Source organism: Sphaeramia orbicularis, chromosome 18 (genome assembly GCF_902148855.1).
Source record: "Sphaeramia orbicularis chromosome 18, fSphaOr1.1, whole genome shotgun sequence".
NCBI lineage: Eukaryota > Metazoa > Chordata > Actinopteri > Kurtiformes > Apogonidae > Sphaeramia > Sphaeramia orbicularis.
In genome coordinates, this window is record NC_043974.1 from 39477647 (window position 1) to 39499915 (window position 22269).

The 22269-nt window shown below is 27.3% G+C and overlaps 1 protein-coding gene, 1 long non-coding RNA gene and 1 other non-coding gene across 3 annotated transcripts in view; 2 read left to right on the plus strand and 1 right to left on the minus strand.

The window, feature by feature from the left end:
• LOC115438355 (non-lysosomal glucosylceramidase-like) overlaps window positions 1–22269 on the plus strand; it is a 28580-nt gene that overhangs the window by 474 nt on the left and 5837 nt on the right. The window lies entirely within an intron of this gene.
• LOC115439041 (uncharacterized) lies at window positions 61–21336 on the minus strand. The gene is made up of 3 exons (XR_003938183.1): window positions 21325–21336; window positions 20953–20958; window positions 61–163 (listed from the first exon to the last, which is right to left on the minus strand). It is a non-coding gene; the product is annotated as an uncharacterized LOC115439041 (long non-coding RNA).
• Window positions 21108–21182, plus strand: trnan-guu (transfer RNA asparagine (anticodon GUU)). The gene has a single exon. It is a non-coding gene; the product is annotated as a tRNA-Asn (tRNA).

A 22269-nucleotide genomic window follows, 5' to 3' on the forward strand; every position in this document is an offset into this window, starting at 1 on the left:
TAGGTCTTTCCATTGCAGTTTTGTGCAATGTAGATTTGTGCTACGCCTGAAAACCACGTCTTGCCAGCGCAAAAACTTTGGCAAAGTTGTCGTTTTTTGCCATCAGGCAAATATTTATGCGCAGGTTATATTCACACAATTTGAGGGTCAATGGAAAACGCGACTATTTTCAAGTGTCCGGTTATAGTCGGACAATGAAAAATCAGTTATAAAATCTAATTTTGGTTGCAGCAGATGTTGCACATTCAAAGCACTACATCATTTTCAGTCGGTTCAGATTCATGTTTACTTGGAAGTGTTTCTCTGGAGCTGCTGTCAGTACCGTCTATGTCTGATTATTTTAAACCGGACCTGTGAGTGATCCCAGATCTGAATGATTACTGGACTACACCCATAAACAGCAGCAGTGAAAGTCATTCTAAAGGTTCTAGAAAGACATGAATGCAGTGAAAGTGATAGCATATGATGATAAGTAGGTTTGGGAATGACCTCTTGACGATCTGTTTCTTTTGTAATAGCATGTGCCTTGTTGCCTGTTGACCTGCATCTAGACTGTATTGATGAACTGAATAGTTATGTTTTATAAACACCGATGATTACGACAATCCTGCAAAATAAATCAGAGGACAATGCATGTTCTGTGCTCATTTCTTATTAAATGCTGTATTTATGTGATGAAATGTCAAATATTAGCTGATGGTCTTCACCCACAGGTGTCAAACATGCGGCCTGGGGTCCATATCCCGGCCCGCCAAAGGGTCCGGTCCGGCCCTTAGAATTCAGATGCAAAAAATTTAGATGCAAAAAAATTCAGATCACACATCCGGGACACCAAGGATAAGTAATGGATTCTATCTCAAGTCCAAACGACAGCCAGCCAATCAAGGTATGTTAGGTTGGTCATGTGATGCCGATGCTGACCTGGACGTGTGATCTGAAATTAAGTATCTGAATTTTTTTGTATTCTAAACGTATGAACATAGTTGAATTCAGAGACAAAAAAAATTCAGATACTTAATTTAAGTGCAAAAAAAAATTTCAGATACTTAATTTAAGTGCAAAAAAATTCAGATAATTTAGTGCAAAAAAAAAATTCAGATACTTAATTTAAGTGCAAAAAAAACTTCAGATAATTTAAGTGCAAAAAAAATTCAGATAATTTCAGTGGAAAAAAAATTCAGATACTTAATTTCAGTGCAAAAAAAAAATCCAGATACTTAAGTTCAGTGCAAAAAAATTCAGATACTTAATTTAAGTGCAAAAAACATTCAGATAATTTCAGTGGAAAAAAAATTCAGATATTTAATTTCAGTGCAAAAAAATTCAGATACTTAATTTAAGTGCAAAAAAAATTCAGATAATTTCAGTGGAAAAAAAATTCAGAATTTCAGTGCAAAAAAAATTCAGATACTTAATTTCAGTGCAAAAAAAAAAAAAAAAATTCAGATACTTAATTTCAGTGAAAAAAAAATTCAGATACTTAATTTCAGTGCAAAAAAATATTCAGATACTTAATTTTGGTGCAAAAAAATATTCAGATACTTAATTTCAGTGAAAAAAAAAAATTCAGATACTTAATTTCAGATCATAAAAATTCAGATACTTAATTTCAGTGAAAAAAATATTCAGATACTTAATTTCAGTGAAAAAATATTCAGATACTTAATTTGGTGCAAAAAAAATATTCTGAAAGTTAATTTCAGTGAAAAAAACATTCCGATACTTAATTTCAGTGGAAAAACAAAAATTCAGATACTTACTTTCAGTGCAAAAAATATTCAGATACTTAATTTCAGTGCAAAAAATATTCAGATACTAATTTCAGTGAAAAAAAAAATTCAGATACTTAATTTCAGTGAAAAAAAAAAAATTCAGAGCCTTAATTTGAGTGAAAACAAAATTCAGATACTTAATTTCAGTGAAAAAAAATATTCAGATACTTAATTTTTGGTTGCAAAAAAATATTCAGATACTTAATTTCAGTGAAAAAAATATTCAGATACTTAATTTCAGTGAAGAAACAAAAAATTCAGATACTTAATTTAAGAGCATAAAAAATTCAGATACTTAATTTCAGTGAAAAAAATATCAGATACTTAATTATGTGAAAAAAATATTCAATACTTAATTTTGGTGCAAAAAATATTCAGATACTTAATTTCAGTGAAAAAAAATATTCCGGTACTTAATTTCATTGCAAAAAATATTCAGATACTAATTTCAGTGCAAAAACATTCAGATGCATAATTCAGTGAAAAAAAAAAAATTCAGATACTCTAATTTCAAGTGAAAAACAAAAAAAAAATTCAGACAATTAATTTCAGTGCAAAAAATATTCAGATACTAAATTTCAGTGAAAACAAATATTCAGATACTTTAATTTCAGTGAAAAAATATCAGATACTAATTTCGTGAAAAAAAACAAAAAAATGCGATACTTAATTCATTAAAAAAAAAAATTCAGATACTTAATTTCAGTGAAAAAAAAAATTCAGATACTTATTTTCAGTGCAAAAAATATTCAGATACTTAATTTGGTGTAAAAAAAACATTCAGATACTAATTGCAGTGAAAAAAAAAATTCAGATACTTAATTTCAGTGCTAAAAACTATTCGATATTTAATTTTGGTGCAAAAAAAATATTCAGATACTTAATTTCAGTGAAAAAAAAAAAATTCAGATACTTAATTTTAGTAAAAAAAAATATTCAGATACTTAATTTTGGTGCAAAACATATTCGATACTTAATTTCAGTGAAAACAAATATTCAGATATTTAATTTTGGTGAAAAAACAAAATTCAGATACTTAATTTCAGTGAAAAAAAAAATACAGATACTTAATTTCAGTGCAAAAAAATATTCAGATACTTAATTTGGTGAAAAAAAATATTCAGATACTTAATTTCAGTGAAAAAAAATATTCAGATAATTAATTTTTGTGTACAAAAAAATATTCAGATACTAATTTGGTGAAAAAAAAAATAAGATACTTAATTTCAATGTAAAAAAAAATTCAGATACTTAATTGCAGTGAAAAGAAAAAATTCAGATACTTAATTTCAGTGCTAAAAACTATTCAGAATATTTAATTTGGTGCAAAAAAATATTCAGATACTAATTTGCGTGAAAAAAATATTGCATACTTTAATTTCAGGGAAAAAAAAACATACAGATACTTAATTTCAGGCAAAAAAATATTCGATACTTAATTTGGGTGAAAAAAATATTCAGATACTTAATTTCAGTGCAAAAACTATTCAGATACTTAATTCAGTGAAAAAAAACATTCAGATACTTAATTTCAGTGAAAAAAACAAAAAATTCAGACACTAATTTGAGTGAAAAAAAAAAAATTCAGATACTTATTTCAGTGAAAAAAAAAAAAATTCGATGCATAATTCAGTGAAAAAAAAATTCAGATACCTTAATTTCAGTGCAAAAACTATTCAAATACTTAATTTCAGTGCAAAACAAAATTCAGATACCTTAATTTCAGTGAAAAAAAAAAATTCAGACACTTAATTTGAGTGAAAAAAAAAAATTCAGATACTTAATTTCAGTGGAAAAGAAAAATTCAGGTACTTAATTTCAGTGCAACAAAATATTCCAAATACTTAATTCAGTGCAAAAAATATTCAGATGCTTAATTTCGTGCAAAAACATTCAGATACTTAATTTTTGGTTGCAAAAAATATTCAGATACTTAATTTCAGTGAAAAAAATAATTCAGATACTTAATTTCAGTGAAAAAAAAAATTGAGACACTAAATTTGAGTGAAAAGCAAAATTCTGATAATAATTCAGGCATAAAAAAATTCAGATACTTAATTTCAGTGAAAAAAAAAATTCAGGCACTTAATTTGAGTGAAAAGAAAAATTTCTGCTACTTAATTTCAGAGCATAAAAAATTCAGATACTTAATTTCAGGGAAAAAATATTCAATACTTAATTTAAGTGAAAGAAATATCGATACTTAATTTCAACTGCAAAAAATATTCAGATACTTAATTTGAGTGCAAAAAATATTCGATACTTAATTTCAGTGAAAAAAAATATCAGATACTTAATTTCAGTGAAAAAAAAAATTTCAGATACTTAATGTCAGTGCAAAAATATTCAGATACTTAATTTCAGTGAAAAAAAAATATTCAGATACTTAATTTTGGTCCAAAAAAATATTTAGATACTTAATTTCAGTGAAAAAAAAAATATTCAGATAACTTAATTTTGGTCCAAAAAAATATTCAGATACCTTAATTTCAGTGAAAAAAACATTCAGATACTAATTTCAGTGCAAAAAAATATTCAGCTACTTAATTTCAGTGAAAAAAAAAAGTCAGATACTTACTTTTGGTGCAAACAAATATTCAGATACTTAATTTTGGTGCAAAAAAATATTCAGATACTTAATTTGAGTGAAAAAAAATTCAGATCATAGTAATTGTAAAAAAAATATTCAGACTACATAATTTCAGTGCAAACAATATTCAGATGCCTAATTTCAGTGAAAATAAAATATTCAGATACTTAATTTTCAGTGCAAAAAAAAATTAAGATACTTAAATTTTGGGCTGCAAAAAAAATATTCAGATACTTAATTTCAGTAAAAAAAATATCAGATACTTAATTTGAGTGAAAAAAAAAATTCAGATGCATAAGTTAATTGCAAAAAAATATTCAGATGCATAATTTCAGTGAAAATAAAATATTCAGATACTCAATTTCAGTGAAAAATAATATTCAGATACTTAATTTCAGTGCAAAAAAACAATTAAGATACTTAATTTCAGTGAAAGAAAAAATTCAGATACTTAATTTCAGTGCAAAAAAATATTCAGATACTTAATTTCAGTGCATAAAAAAATTCAGATACTTAATTTTGGTGCAAAAAAATATTCAGACACTTAATTTCAGTGAAAAAAATATTCAGATGCTTAATTTCGTGCAAAAAAACATTCTGATACTTAATTTCAGTGCAAAAAATATGCAGATAGTTCATTTCAGTGGAAAAAAATATCAGATACTTAATTTCAGTGAAAGAAAAATTCAGATACTTAATTTCAGTGCAAAAAAATATTCAGATACTTAATTTCAGTGCAAAAAAATATTCAGATACTTAATTTCGGTGAAAAAAAAAATTCAGATACTTAATTTCAATGGAAAAAAATTATTTAGATTCTTAATTTCAGTGCGAAAAATATTCAGATACTTAATTTCAGTGCAAAAAAAATTCAGATACTTAATTTCAGTGCAAAAAAAATATTCTGAAAGTTAATTTCAGTGAAAAAAACATTCCGATACTTAATTTCAGTGGAAAAACAAAAATTCAGATACTTAATTTCAGTGAAAAAAATATTCAGATACTTAATTTGAGTGAAAAAAAAAATATTCAGATACTTAATTTCAGTGAAAAAAAAATTCAGATACTTAATTTCAGTGCAAAAAATATTCAGATACTTAATTTCAGTGAAAAAAAATTAAATACTTAATTTCAGTGCAAAAAATATTCAGATACTTAATTTAAGTGAAAAAATAATATTCAGATACATAATTTCAGTGCAAAAAAAAAAAATAAGATACTTAATTTCAGTGACAAAAAAAAATTCAGATACTTAATTTCAGTGAAAAAAAAAAAATTCAGATACTTAATTCAGTGCAAAAAATATTCAGATACTTAATTTCAGTGAAAAAAAAATATTCAGATACTTAATTTCAGTGAAAAAAAAATTCAGATACTTAATTTCAGTGCAAAAAATATTCAGATACTTAATTTCAGTGAAAAAAAAAATTAAATACTTAATTTCAGTGCAAAAAATATTCAGATACTTAATTTAAGTGAAAAAATAATATTCAGGATACATAATTTCAGTGCAAAAAAAAAAATAAGATACTTAATTTCAGTGAAAAAAAAAAATTCAGATACTTAATTTCAGTGAAAAAAAAAATTCAGATGCTTAATTTCAGTGAAAATAAAATATTCAGATATTTAATTCAGAGCTAAAAATATTCAGATACTTAATTTCAGTGAAAAAAAATATATGATACTTAATTTTGGTGCAAAAAAATATTCAGATACTTAATTTCAGCGAAAAAAAACATTCAGATACTTAATTTCAGTGCAAAAAATATTCAGATGCTTAATTTTAGTGAAAATATTCAGATACTTAATTTCAGTGAAAAAAAAAAATTCAGATACTTAATTTCAGTGCAAAAAAATATTCAGATACTTAATTTAAGTGCAAAAAATATTCAGATACTTAATTTTAGTGAAAAAAATTATTCAGATACTTCATTTCAGTGAAAAAAAAAAATTCAGACACTTAATTTCAGTGAAAAAAAAAAAAATCGGATACTTAATTTAAGAGCATAAAAAATTCAGATACTTAATTTCAGTGAAAAAAAATATTCAGATACTTAATTTCAGTGCAAAAAAAAAACTCAGATACTTAATTTCAGTGAAAAAAAAAATTCAGATACTTAATTTTGGTGCAAAAAAATATTCAGATACTTAATTTTGGTGCAAAAAAATATTCAGATACTTAATTTCGGTGGAAAAAAAAAAAATTCAGATACTTAATTTCAATGGAAAAAATTATTTAGATTCTTAATTTCAGTGCGAAAAATATTCAGATACTTAATTTCAGTGCAAAAAATATTCAGATACTTAATTTCAGTGAAACAAATATTCAGATACTTAATTTCAGTGCAAAAAATATTCAGATACTTAATTTCAGTGCAAAAAAAATATTCTGAAAGTTAATTTCAGTGAAAAAAACATTCCGATACTTAATTTCAGTGGAAAAAAAAATAATTCAGATACTTAATTTCAGTGAAAAAAACATTCAGATACTTAATTTCAGTGAAAAAAAATATTCAGATACTTAATTTGAGTGAAAAAAAAATATTCAGATACTTAATTTCAATGAAAAAAAAATTCAGATACTTAATTTCAGTGCAAAAAATATTCAGATACTTAATTTCAGTGAAAAAAAAAATTAATACTTAATTTCAGTGCAAAAAATATTCAGATACTTAATTTAAGTGAAAAAATAATATTCAGATACATAATTTCAGTGCAAAAAAAAAAAATAAGATACTTAATTTCAGTGAAAAAAAAAAATTCAGATACTTAATTTCAGTGAAAAAAAAAAAATTCAGATACTTAATTTCAGTGCAAAAAATATTCAGATACTAATTTGGAGTGAAAAAAAAAATATTCAGATACTTAATTTCAGTGAAAAAAAAAATTCAGATACTTAATTTCAGTGCAAAAAATATTCAGATACTTAATTTCAGTGAAAAAAAAAATTAAATACTTAATTTCAGTGCAAAAAATATTCAGATACTTAATTTAAGTGAAAAAAATAATATTCAGATACATAATTTCAGTGCAAAAAAAAAAAATAAGATACTTAATTTCAGTGAAAAAAAAAAATTCAGATACTTAATTTCAGTGAAAAAAAAAAATTCAGATGCTTAATTTCAGTGAAAATAAAATATTCAGATATTTAATTAAGAGCTAAAATATTCAGATACTTAATTTCAGTGAAAAAAAAATATATGATACTTAATTTGGTGCAAAAAAAATATTCAGATACTTAATTTCAGCGAAAAAAAAACATCAGATACTTAATTTCAGTGCAAAAAATATTCAGATGCTTAATTTAGTGAAAATATTCAGATACTTAATTTCAGTGAAAAAAAAAATTCAGATACTTAATTTCTGTGCAAAAAAATATTCAGATAGTTAATTTGGGTGCAAAAAATATTCAGATACTTAATTTCAGTGAAAAAAAATTATTCAGATACTTAATTTCAGTGGAAAAAAAAAAATTCAGACACTTAATTTCAGTGAAAAAAAAAAAATCAGATACTTAATTTAAGAGCATAAAAAATTCAGATACTTAATTTCAGTGAAAAAATATTCAGATGCTTAATTTCAGTGCATAAAAAAATTCAGATACTTTATTTTGGTGCAAAAAAATATTCAGACACTTAATTTCAGTGAAAAAAAATATTCAGATGCTTAATTTCGTGCAAAAAACATTCTGATACTTAATTTCAGTGCAAAAAAATTCAGATAGTTCATTTCAGTGAAAAAAAATATCAGATACTTAATTTCAGTAAAAGAAAAAATTCAGATACTTAATTTCAGTGCAAAAAAATATTCAGATACTTAATTTTGGTGCAAAAAAATATTCAGATACTTAATTTCGGTGGAAAAAAAAAAATTCAGATACTTAATTTCAATGGAAAAAATTATTTAGATTCTTAATTTCAGTGCGAAAAATATTCAGATACTTAATTTCAGTGCAAAAAATATTCAGATACTTAATTTCAGTGAAACAAATATTCAGATACTTAATTTCAGTGCAAAAAATATTCAGATACTTAATTTCAGTGCAAAAAAAAATATTCTGAAAGTTAATTTCAGTGAAAAAAACATTCCGATACTTAATTTCAGTGGAAAAATAATATTCAGATGCTTAATTTCGTGCAAAAAACATTCTGATACTTAATTTCAGTGAAAAAAATATACAGATACTTAATTTGAGTGAAAAAAAAATATTCAGATACTTAATTTCAGTGAAAAAAAAATTCAGATACTTAATTTCAGTGCAAAAATATTCAGATACTTAATTTCAGTGAAAAAAAAAATTAAATACTTAATTTCAGTGCAAAAAATATTCAGATACTTAATTTAAGTGAAAAAATATATTCAGATACATAATTTCAGTGCAAAAAAAAAAAATAAGATACTTAATTTCAGTGACAAAAAAAAAATTCAGATACTTAATTTCAGTGAAAAAAAAATTCAGATACTTAATTCAGTGCAAAAAATATTCAGATACTTAATTTCAGTGAAAAAAAAAATATTCAGATACTTAATTTCAGTGAAAAAAAAATTCAGATACTTAATTTCAGTGCAAAAAATATTCAGATACTTAATTCAGTGAAAAAAAAAATTAAATACTTAATTTCAGTGCAAAAAATATTCAGATACTTAATTTAAGTGAAAAAATAATATTCAGATACATAATTTCAGTGCAAAAAAAAAAATAAGATACTTAATTTCAGTGAAAAAAAAAAATTCAGATACTTTATTTCAGTGAAAAAAAAAAATTCAGATGCTTAATTTCAGTGAAAATAAAATATTCAGATATTTAATTTCAGAGCTAAAAATATTCAGATACTTAATTTCAGCGAAAAAAAACATTCAGATACTTAATTTCAGTGCAAAAAATATTCAGATGCTTAATTTTAGTGAAAATATTCAGATACTTAATTTCAGTGAAAAAAAAAAATTCAGATACTTAATTTCAGTGCAAAAAAATATTCAGATAGTTAATTTGGGTGCAAAAAATATTCAGATACTTAATTTCAGTGAAAAAAAATTATTCAGATACTTAATTTCAGTGAAAAAAAAAAATTCAGACACTTAATTTCAGTGAAAAAAAAAAATCAGATACTTAATTTAAGAGCATAAAAAATTCAGATACTTAATTTCAGTGAAAAACAATATTCAGATACTTAATTTCAGTGAAAAAAAAAAATTCAGATACTTAATTTTGGTGCAAAAAAATATTCAGATACTTAATTTTGGTGCAAAAAAATATTCAGATACTTAATTTCATTGAAAAAAATACTCAGATACTTAATTTCAGAGCATAAAAAATTCAGATACTTAATTTCAGTGAAAAAAAAATTCAGATACTTAATTTCAGTGAAAAAAATATTCAGATACTTAATTTCAGTGCAAAAAATATTCAGATACTTAATTTCAGTGAAAAAAAAAATAAATACTTAATTTCAGTGCAAAAAAATATTCAGATACTTAATTTAAGTGAAAAAATAATATTCAGATACATAATTTCAGTGCAAAAAAAAAAATAAGATACTTAATTTCAGTGAAAAAAAAAATTCAGATACTTAATTTCAGTGAAAAAAAAAATTCAAATGCTTAATTTCAGTGAAAATAAAATATTCAGATATTTAATTTCAGAGCTAAAAATATTCAGATACTTAATTTCAGTGAAAAAAATATATGATACTTAATTTTGGTGCAAAAAAATATTCAGATACTTAATTTCAGCGAAAAAAAACATTCAGATACTTAATTTCAGTGCAAAAAATATTCAGATGCTTAATTTAGTGAAATATTCAGATACTTAATTTCAGTGAAAAAAAAAATTCAGATACTTAATTTCAGTGCAAAAAAAATATTCAGATAGTTAATTTGGGTGCAAAAAAAATTCAGATACTTAATTTCAGTGCAAAAAATATTCAGATACTTAATTTGAGTGAAAAAAAAATATTCAGATACTTAATTCAGTGAAAAAAAAATTCAGATACTTAATTTCAGTGCAAAAAATATTCAGATACTTATTTCAGTGAAAAAAAAAATTAAATACTTAATTTCAGTGCAAAAAATATTCAGATACTTAATTTAAGTGAAAAAATAATATTCAGATACATAATTTCAGTGCAAAAAAAAAAATAAGATACTTAATTTCAGTGAAAAAAAAAAATATTCAGATACTTAATTTCAGTGAAAAAAAAAAAATTCAGATGCTTAATTTCAGTGAAAATAAAATATTCAGATATTTAATTTCAGAGCTAAAAATATTCAGATACTTAATTTCAGTGAAAAAAAATATATGATACTTAATTTTGGTGCAAAAAATATTCAGATACTTAATTTCAGCGAAAAAAACATTCAGATACTTAATTTCAGTGCAAAAAATATTCAGATGCTTAATTTTAGTGAAAATATTCAGATACTTAATTTCAGTGAAAAAAAAAAATTCAGATACTTAATTTCTGTGCAAAAAAATATTCAGATAGTTAATTTGGGTGCAAAAAATATTCAGATACTTAATTTCAGTGAAAAAAAATTATTCAGATACTTAATTTCAGTGAAAAAAAAAAATTCAGACACTTAATTTCAGTGAAAAAAAAAAAATCAGATACTTAATTTAAGAGCATAAAAATTCAGATACTTAATTTCAGTGAAAAAAATATTCAGATGCTTAATTTCAGTGCATAAAAAATCAGATACTTTATTTTGGTGCAAAAAAATATTCAGACCCTTAATTTCAGTGAAAAAAATATTCAGATGCTTAATTTCGTGCAAAACACCATTCTGATACTTAATTTCAGTGCAAAAAATATTCAGATAGTTCATTTCAGTGAAAAAAAATATTCAGATACTTAATTTCAGTAAAAGAAAAATTCAGATACTTAATTTCAGTGCAAAAAATATTCAGATACTTAATTTTGGTGCAAAAAAAGATTCAGATACTTAATTTCGGTGGAAAAAAAAAAATTCAGATACTTAATTTCAATGGAAAAAAATTATTTAGATTCTTAATTTCAGTGCGAAAAATATTCAGATACTTAATTTCAGTGCAAAAAAATATTCAGATACTTAATTTCAGTGAAACAAATATTCAGATACTTAATTTCAGTGCAAAAAATATTCAGATACTTAATTTCAGTGCAAAAAAATATTCTGAAAGTTAATTTCAGTGAAAAAAACATTCCGATACTTAATTTCAGTGGAAAAACAAAATTCAGATACTTAATTTCAGTGAAAAAAACATTCAGATACTTAATTTCAGTGAAAAAAATATTCAGATACTTAATTTGAGTGAAAAAAAAATATTCAGATACTTAATTTCAGTGAAAAAAAAATTCAGATACTTAATTTCAGTGCAAAAAATATTCAGATACTTAATTTCAGTGAAAAAAAAAAATTAAATACTTAATTTCAGTGCAAAAAAATATTCAGATACTTAATTTAAGTGAAAAAATAATATTCAGATACATAATTTCAGTGCAAAAAAAAAATAAGATACTTAATTTCAGTGACAAAAAAAAAATTCAGATACTTAATTTCAGTGAAAAAAAAAATTCAGATACTTATTTCAGTGCAAAAAATATTCAGATACTTAATTTCAGTGAAAAAAAAAAATTCAGATACTTAATTTCAGTGAAAAAAAAAATTCAGATACTTAATTTCAGTGAAAAAAAAAATTAAATACTTAATTTCAGTGCAAAAAATATTCAGATACTTAATTTAAGTGAAAAAATAATATTCAGATACATAATTTCAGTGCAAAAAAAAAATAAGATACTTAATTTCAGTGAAAAAAAAAAAATTCAGATACTTTATTCAGTGAAAAAAAAAATTCAGATGCTTAATTTCAGTGAAAATAAAATATTCAGATATTTAATTTCAGAGCTAAAAAATATTCAGATACTTAATTTCAGCGAAAAAAACATTCAGATACTTAATTTCAGTGCAAAAAATATTCAGATGCTTAATTTTAGTGAAAATATTCAGATACTTAATTTCAGTGAAAAAAAAAATTCAGATACTTAATTTCAGTGCAAAAAAATATTCAGATAGTTAATTTGGGTGCAAAAAAATATTCAGATACTTAATTTCAGTGAAAAAAATTATTCAGATACTTAATTTCAGTGAAAAAAAAAAATTCAGATACTTAATTTCAGTGAAAAAAAAAATCAGATACTTAATTTAAGAGCATAAAAAATTCAGATTACTTAATTTCAGTGAAAAACAATATTCAGATACTTAATTTCAGTGAAAAAAAAAATTCAGATACTTAATTTTGGTGCAAAAAAATATTCAGATACTTAATTTTGGTGCAAAAAATATTCAGATACTTAATTTCATTGAAAAAAATACTCAGATACTTAATTTCAGAGCATAAAAAATTCAGATACTTAATTTCAGTGAAAAAAAATTCAGATACTTAATTTCAGTGAAAAAAATATTCAGATACTTAATTTCAGTGCAAAAAATATTCAGATACTTAATTTCAGTGAAAAAAAAAATTAAATACTTAATTTCAGTGCAAAAAATATTCAGATACTTAATTTAAGTGAAAAAATAATATTCAAATACATAATTTCAGTGCAAAAAAAAAAAATAAGATACTTAATTTCAGTGAAAAAAAAAAATTCAGATACTTAATTTCAGTGAAAAAAAAAATTCAGATGCTTAATTTCAGTGAAAATAAAATATTCAGATATTTAATTTCAGAGCTAAAATATTCAGATACTTAATTTCAGTGAAAAAAAATATATGATACTTAATTTTGGTGCAAAAAAATATTCAGATACTTAATTTCAGCGAAAAAAAACATTCAGATACTTAATTTCAGTGCAAAAAATATTCAGATGCTTAATTTAGTGAAAATATTCAGATACTTAATTTCAGTGAAAAAAAAATTCAGATACTTAATTTCAGTGCAAAAAAATATTCAGATAGTTAATTTGGTGCAAAAAAATATTCAGATACTTAATTTCAGTGAAAAAAATTATTCAGATACTTAATTTCAGTGAAAAAAAAAAAATTCAGACACTTAATTTCAGTGAAAAAAAAAAATCAGATACTTAATTTAAGAGCATAAAAAATTCAGATACTTAATTTCAGTGAAAAAAATATTCAGATGCTTAATTTCAGTGAAAAACAATATTCAGATACTTAATTTCAGTGAAAAAAATATTCAGATACTTAATTTGGTGCAAAAAAATATTCAGATACTTAATTTTGGTGCAAAAAAATATTCAGATACTTAATTTCGGTGGAAAAAAAAAAATTCAGATACTTAATTTCGGTTGAAAAAAAAATTCAGATACTTAATTTCAGTGCAAAAAAATATTCAGATACTTAATTTCAGTACAAAAAAAACATTCAGATACTTAATTTCAGTGCAAAAAAATATTCAGATACTTAATTTCAGTACAAAAAAAACATTCAGATACTTAATTTCAGTGAAAAAAATATTCAGATACTTAATTTCTGTGAAAATTTTCAGATACTTAATTTCAGTGAAAATAAAATATTCAGACACTTAATTTCAGTGAAAAAAAAAAATCAGATACTTAATTTCAATTTAATATGTTTGTCGCTATGGAAACCGAGGAAAGTGGGCGGGGCCTGTGACGTCGTACCGTCTGCACGAGCTGTGGGTGATTGACATTTGAAGAGCAGAGCTGTGTCAGTCCTGCAACAGAGATTTAAGGACATTGATCTGAAAAAGTGAGCTGAAAGTGTCGAGAATGGGGCAAAAACACGGATCACGTGTCAACAAAGTATCAGAAGGTGGATTAAAAAAAAAGGTTGCATCCAAGGTGGGGCTCGAACCAGCAACCTTGAGATTATGAGTCTGATTCTCTACCGACTGAGCTAGCCGGGCTGACGTCACATGGAACGGAACACTGCTATTTAAAGGAGAACCTCAATTCGTTCTGCGCAGCACCGGAAGTAATTTCATGAGGGGTTCTGTACGGCCATATATGGGCATGTGTGTCTCTGTGGCGCAGTTCGGCTGTTAACTGAAAGGTTGGTGGTTCGAACTCACCCAGGGACGACTGCTTTGTTTATAGTAATGTTTTGTTAATCGCAAGACAAATTATTGTGTGTTAAACTTACACTGTGTAAGTAGAATGAAAGCAGCAGAAAAGCTGTTATCAACTGCACAAATAATATACACACTGCCAGTCAGAAGTGTTCAAATTCAGATACTTCATTTCAGTGAAAAAAAAAAATTCAGATACTTAATTTCAGTGAAAAAAATATTCAGACACTTAATTTCAGTGAAAAAAAAAAAATCAGATACTGAATTTAAGAGAATAAAAAATTCAGATACTTAATTTCAGTTAAAAAAAATATTCAGATACTTAATTTCAGTGCAAAAAAATTCAGATACTTAATTTCAGTGCAAAAAAATATTCAAATACTTAATTTCAGTGCAAAAAATATTCAGATACTTAATTTCAGTGAAAAACAAAAAAAAAAATTCAGACAATTAATTTCATTGCAAAAAAATATTCAAATACTTAATTTCAGTGCCAAAAATATTCAGATACTTAATTTCAGTGAAAAAGAAAAATTCAGGTGCTTAATTTCAGTGCAACAAAATATTCAAATACTTAATTTCAGTGCAAAAAATATTCAGATGCTTAATTTCGTGCAAAAAATATTCAGATACTTAATTTCGGTGCAAAAAAATATTCAGATATTTAATTTTGGTGAAAAAACAAAATTCAGATACTTAATTTTGGTGAAAAAAATATTCAGATACTTAATTTCAGTGAAAAAAAATTCAGATACTTAATTTCACTGAAAAAAAAAAATTCAGGCACTTAATTTGAGTGAAAAGAAAAATTCAGATACTTAATTTCAGAGCATAAAAAATTAAATTACTTAATTTCAGTGAAAAAAATATTCAGATACTTAATTTGAGTGAAAAAAAAAAATTCAGATACTTAATTTCATTGCAAAAAAATATTCAGATACTTAATTTCAGTGCAAAAAATATTCAGATACTTAATTTCAGTGAAAAAAAAAATTCAGATACTTAATTTCAGTGCAAAAAATATTCAGATACTTAATTTCAGTGCAAAAAAAAATTCAGATACTTAATTTCAGTGAAAAAAAAAAAAATTCAGACACTTAATTTGATGTGAAAAAAAAATTCAGATACTTAATTTCAGTGCAACAAAATATTCAAATACTTAATTTCAGTGAAAAAAATATTCAGATGCTTAATTTCGTGCAAAAAACATTCAGATACATAATTTCAATGCAAAAAATATTCAGATACTTAATTTTGGTGCAAAAAAATATTCAGATACTTAATTTCAGTGAAAAAAATATTCAGATACTTAATTTCAGTGAAAAAAAAAAATTCAGACACTTAATTTGAGTGAAAAGCAAAATTCAGATACTTAATTTAGGAGCATAAAAAATTCAGATACTTAATTTCAGTGAAAAAAAAAAAATTCAGGCACTTATTTGAGTGAAAAGAAAAATTCAGATACTTAATTTCAGAGCATAAAAATTCAGATACTTAATTTAGTGAAAAAATATTCAGATACTTAATTTCAGTGAAAAAAAAAATTCAGACACTTAATTTGAGTGAAAAGCAAAATTCAGATACTTAATTTAGGAGCATAAAAAATTCAGATACTTAATTTCAGTGAAAAAAAAAAATTCAGGGCACTTATTTTGAGTGAAAAGAAAAATTCAGATACTTAATTTCAGAGCATAAAAAATTCAGATACTTAATTTTAGTGAAAAAAATATTCAGATACTTAATTTGAGTGAAAAAAAAAATTCAGACACTTAATTTCAGAGCATAAAAAATTCAGATACTTAATTTTAGTGAAAAAAATATTCAGATACTTAATTTCAGTGAAAAAAAAAATTCAGACACTTAATTTCAGTGAAAAAAAAAAATTCAGACACTTAATTTCAGTGAAAAAAAAAAAATCAGATACTTAATTTCAATTTAATATGTTTGTTGCTATGGAAACCGAGGAAAGTGGGCGGGGCCTGTGACCTCGTCCCGTCTGCACGAGCTGTGGGTGATTGACATTTGAAGAGCAGAGCTGTGTCAGTCTGCAACAGAGATTTAAGGACATTGATCTGAAAAAGTGAGCTGAAAGTGTCGAGAATGGGGCAAAAACACGGATCACGTGTCAACAAAGTATCAGAAGGTGGATTAAAAAAAAAAAATGTTTGCACCTAACGTGGGACTCGAACCAGCAACCTTGAGATTATGAGTCTGATTCTCTACCGACTGAGCTAGCCGGGCTGACGTCACATGGAACGGAACACTGCTATTTAAAGGAAAACCTCAATTGGTTCTGCGCAGCACCGGAAGTTATTTCATGAGGGTTCTGTACGGCCATATATGGGCATGTGTGTCTCTGTGGCGCAGTTCGGCTGTTAACTGAAAGGTTGGTGGTTCGAACTCACCCAGGACGACTGCTTTGTTTATAGTAATGTTTTGTTAAAGCTATACCTACCGATGTGGCATTTCTCACAGCACTTAGTAAAAGTTTGAAGATGAACAACCCACCTCTCTCCAAATGTTTGCGCCCAATGTGGGGCTCGAACCAGCAACCTTAAGATTATGAGTCTGATTCTCTACCGACTGAGCTAAGCGGGCTGACGTCACATGGAACGGAACAGTACTATTTAAAGGAAAACCTCAATGTGTATTTGTGTATATATATATATATATATATATATATATATATATATATATATATATATATATATATATATATATTTTTTTTTTTTTTTTTTTTTTTTTTTTTAATATACTTCTTTGTTTTTTTTTTTGTTGATTTATTTTTTTAATATATTTTTTTCATTATTATTTTTTCTTTTTCATTTTTTATTTTTTTAAATTAATTAATTTATTTATTTAATTATTATTATTTGTGTGCGTGTGTGTATATGTGTGCAAATGTATATGTTTGTCTGTATGCATGTTTTTTTTTGTTTCTCTCTTTTCTTTCCCCTCACACCTCCCTCCTTCAGGTCATCAAAGTGATTGTATGAAGGTGTGCAACTCACTAGTGAAAAAAGCCCTGATGAAGACCAGAGGTTGCAACACGTTGACTGTATTTTTTAAAAATGCCATGAATTAATAAAGACATTTTATTTTTACACAAATCCTACAGTGTGCCTAGCATGCGAATGCAGATTTTTTTTTTTTTTTTTTTTTACTCTAAACAACCAGACACACCACAAGTTTCCAGAGAGCACCTGTGGATAATCACCAAGAAGAAGACCCAGCAGCACTTCCACTTTGTTGGATTAGGGTTGGAACACACTTTGGTACCATACCGTTGTGACAATTATTTGAACAGTATTGTACTGCAGAAAGTAGTGTGTTACTATAAAATGGAAAAGAGGAAAAGGCAATTAACAATAGAATAGAACATCCACATCCTCGCAGTCTCAGGAATGACTTCGGACCTCATCAGAGTTAAGTATACCGGCGCACAATATTCCAGTCCACATAACATACAAATCTAAAAGACAGAGGATCGGTCGTAAGTCCATAAACTTAAATCATCTTGTGCCCCTGCGCATGCACGGAACCGAGGAGAACAATCCCTCAGGGACTTTTAAAACGGCAGTTTTAAACGTGAGATCACTGTCAAATAAATCGTTTGTAATTAATGATATGATTATTGACAGGAACTTAGACTGCATGTTTTTAACAGAGACATGGACAGGTGCTGATGGAGCGGCAATTTTAAATGAAACCACCCCTCCTGATTATAACTACGCATACTCATCCCGCACAGGAAAAAGAGGAGGTGGCACAGCCACAATCTTTTCCACCTCATACGGCTTCAAAAATGTTTCTTTTAATCACTACTCATCATTTGAGTATCACTCTCTGGTTTGAATTAATCCTCATATTCTTTTTATCTGCATTTACCGCCCCCCCCAAGCCCTCTACACTCTTTATCAGTCAGTTCTCTGATCTCCTGTCCATTGCTCACTCAACATATGAGAAAATTATTATTGTAGGTGATTTTAATTTACACATTGATAATCAATCAGACTTGTTGGCAACAGAATTTTTAAATATTTTAAATTGTATGGATTTTAAACAACATGTCTCACAACCCACTCACAACAGAGGCCACACACTGGATCTTGTGATCACATATGGAATTTCTGCTGATCCTGTCTCTGTTGTGGATGTTGGCCTATCAGATCATTTTTGTGTGTTTTTTAATGTAAGTATTATTGTTCAGCCTCCCCGGTCTGTACAAATTGTCAAGAAGCGTTATCTTACTGCTGAAGTGACTTCAAATTTTACCAAGATTTTAATTCAAATTCCTCGCCCCGTTTTACCCTCTTCCTGTGATTTTATTGTTGACAATTTTAATAATAAATTGAAATCTACTCTCGATGCTGTAGCCCCTTTAAAAGTAAAAATGGGTAAAATAAAAAAACTGCCCATGGAAAAATGAAAAAACTAAAAATCTCAAGAAAAATTGCAGGAAAGCAGAAAGAAAGTGGCGCAAGAATAAAATCACAGTCAATTATGAAATTTACAGGGAACAACTTAAAAACTACAATAACTGTCTGAAGGAAGAAAGACACTCATATTTCTCCAAACTTATAAATGACAACCGCCATAATCCAAAGGTCCTGTTTTCCACATTTAGCTCGGTAATTAACCCCATCTTCAACAACAGTGCTCCTTCAAATATGCCCAACTGTGATATGTTCTTAAGTCACTTCACCAGTAAAATACAGTCTATCAGGTCAGATCAGGTCAGCAACCACAGCCAGGCAATGCTTTTATCTCAGATCCACTGTCTTATCTGCTACTTTGGAGAATTTTGCCCTGGTTGATGCTGAGAGTCTTAACAAAGTCGTTTTACAGTTAAAAACAACCACTTGCTTTTTAGATTCCATTCCCACGTCTCTTTTTAAATCGATTTTTACATTTATCGATGATGATGTTCTTAATATTGTAAATTATTCATTGCAGACAGGGGTCTTTCCTACAGCTCTTAAAACCGCCATGGTCAGACCCCTTCTCAAGAATCATAAACTGGACCCCTCCCTTGCCAGTAACTACAGACCTGTGTCCAACCTGCCGTTTTTAAGTAAAATTTTAGAGAAAATTGTTTTTAACCAGATCAACGATTTTATTAATTCTAACAACATTTTAGAATTTTATCAATCTGGTTTTAGAGCACACCATAGTACAGAGACGGCACTGGTTCAAATTTTAAATGACATTAGATCCAACATGGACAACAAAAAGCTTGCCGTCTTGGTCCTGTTGGATCTTACGGCAGTGTTTGACACTGTGGACCACCACATTCTTTTAGACAGATTACATAACACAGTTGGTCTCTCTGGGTCTGTTTTTAACTGGTTTGAATCATTTTTAACAAACAGGGATTTTTATGTTAGTATTGGGGAACACTCATCAAAAAGGTGCAAAATGGATCGTGGTGTTCCCCAAGGGTCAATTTTAGGTCCAACCCTTTTTAACCTTTATATGTTGCCTCTAGGACAGGTCATCAGGAGACACGGCATTAACTTTCATAGTTATGCTGATGACACTCAACTTTATGTTGCCGTGTCTCCAGATGACCTCAGCCCCATCGACACCCTTTTTAATTGTATTTTAGATATTAAGTCCTGGATGGCAGCAAACTTCCTCCAGCTCAACCAGGGCAAAACTGAGGTTTTAATTGTTGGTCCTGAGGCTCAGAGGGAGAGGCTCAAAGCTAAGCTCCAAACCCATTCACTCGGCTCCTCTGAGAGGGTTAAAAGTCTGGGTGTTTTACTAGATTGTGAGCTTAGCTTTGAGCCACACATCAGGTCTGTCACCAAAACTGTTTTTATCATTTAAAAATATTGCCAGAGTACGACCATTTCTCTCTCGAGCCAGTGCAGAGACTTTGATACATGCTTTTGTCTCAAGTCGAATTGATTACTGTCACGCTCTCCTTCTGGTCTTCCCCAGAAGACCACTGCACCGCTGCAGCTGCTCCAGAACTCTGCAGCCCGACTGCTGACGAGGACCAGAAAGAGAGAGCATATAACACCAGTGCTCAGGTCTGTGCACTGGCTCCTGTGAGCTTCAGGATCAGTTTTAAAGAGCTTTTATTGGTTTTTAAAACTCTTAATGGTCTTAGCCCTATTTATTTATCTGATTTGCTTTTAACATATGAGCCCTCTCGGACCCTCAGGTCCTCAGGTAGTAATCTCTTAACTGTTCCTAGAGTCCACACTAAGACTCATGGTGAGGCCTCATTCAGCTTTTATGGCCCCAAACTATGGAACAGCCTACCTGAGGACCTGAGGTCCGCTGCAAGTGTTCATATTTTTAAAAGTAAACTTAAAACTTATCTTTTTAGGCTAGCTTTTAATTAAACTCTTACTATAAATTTTACTTTGATTGCTTGTATTTTTATTTGCAACTGCGGGACTGTGGGGGGTTTTGTTGTGAAGCACTTTGTGCTACATGTAACATGTATGAAAAGTGCTATAGAATAAAGTTTGATTGATTGATTGAAATATTATCGATATGAAAATGAGAAGAAATGCAGACAAATGGGGTGGTACCCAGTGAAGGACCTACTACTAATAATTTTATTTTCATATTATTTGAATTCCAGTTTAAAATAGTATGATATTATGTAGCATTCACAAAAAAAAGAAAAAGGATTGTATAAAACCAAAACCTTCCAGCATCGTCTCTACTCTTTTAACTGTATTCTGCACCTCATACAGTCTCTGTGGCGCAATTCGGTTAGCGCGTTCGGCTGTTAACCGAAAGGTTGGTGGTTCGAGCCCACCCAGGGACGACTGGTTCATTTATGGTAATACATGATTAATCCAAGAGGAATTATTGTGTGTCATAGTTACTCCATTCAAGTATAATTACGTAAAGTAACAGAAAAGGCACAAATTTCAAAATGTACACACACAAATATACATATTAAACACAGTTAGAACAATGATTTGTTCAATATATACCTGATAAAAAGTCTCATAATGGGAATTAAAAGAAATGAAGATAAATCAGTGCAAAAATATTTAATGGGTTTTTACCCAGTGAAGGACCGACTACTAGTACGAATTGTGTTTTCATATTATTTAGATTACAGTTTAAAATAGTATGATATTGTGTAGTATCCACAAAAAAAGGACTGTATGAAGCCAAACCTGCCAGCATCGTCTCTACTCTTTTAACTGTATTTCATCCCTCATACAGTCTCTGTGGCGCAATTCGGTTAGCGTGTTCGGCTGTTGCACATCTGAGAACATCAAAGTACAAACTGTGCAAAAACAGAAACACTGCACATTTTTCTTTTCCAGTCCAATCCTTGTCCATTCTCCAAACCTAAACCCTAAAATGAGTCCAGAATGCTCCAACGCTAAAACATTAGTTCCACCTGTTTCATGTGCTAACCTGAAGAAAAAATAAACACCTAGGAATGATTCCATGCGCCCCCCGGAAAGCGAAGCAAAAAGCAAAGCGAAGCAAAAAGCAAAAAGTGGGGGGCCCGCCCCACTTTTTGAGAAACACTGTTTTAGCCAACAAGCTAACAGCAGCTAACCCTTCCAGTTAGCAAGTTCAAGTTGTGTCTTAAAATCTAAAAGATTCTGTTCTTTTTGAAAACATTCTTGGCTTCTGCTGAAATGTGTATTCAGTTCAGAGAATGTGGCTTTTTATGTATTTCATTGGCATCTTATACTAGATTGTATTTACAAAACAAAACAGAAAAGTGCAAATATTTCGTAAGAATTTATTTGAACCTTATATTTATTTAATTATTCATACTGACAAATGGAATTAAACCAGCCACGTGCTAATGACCCTGAAAATGTCTGTGAATAAATTTGCATTATTTGGCAGAGTTGATTTTGGCAGAACGCTAGCTTTTTATT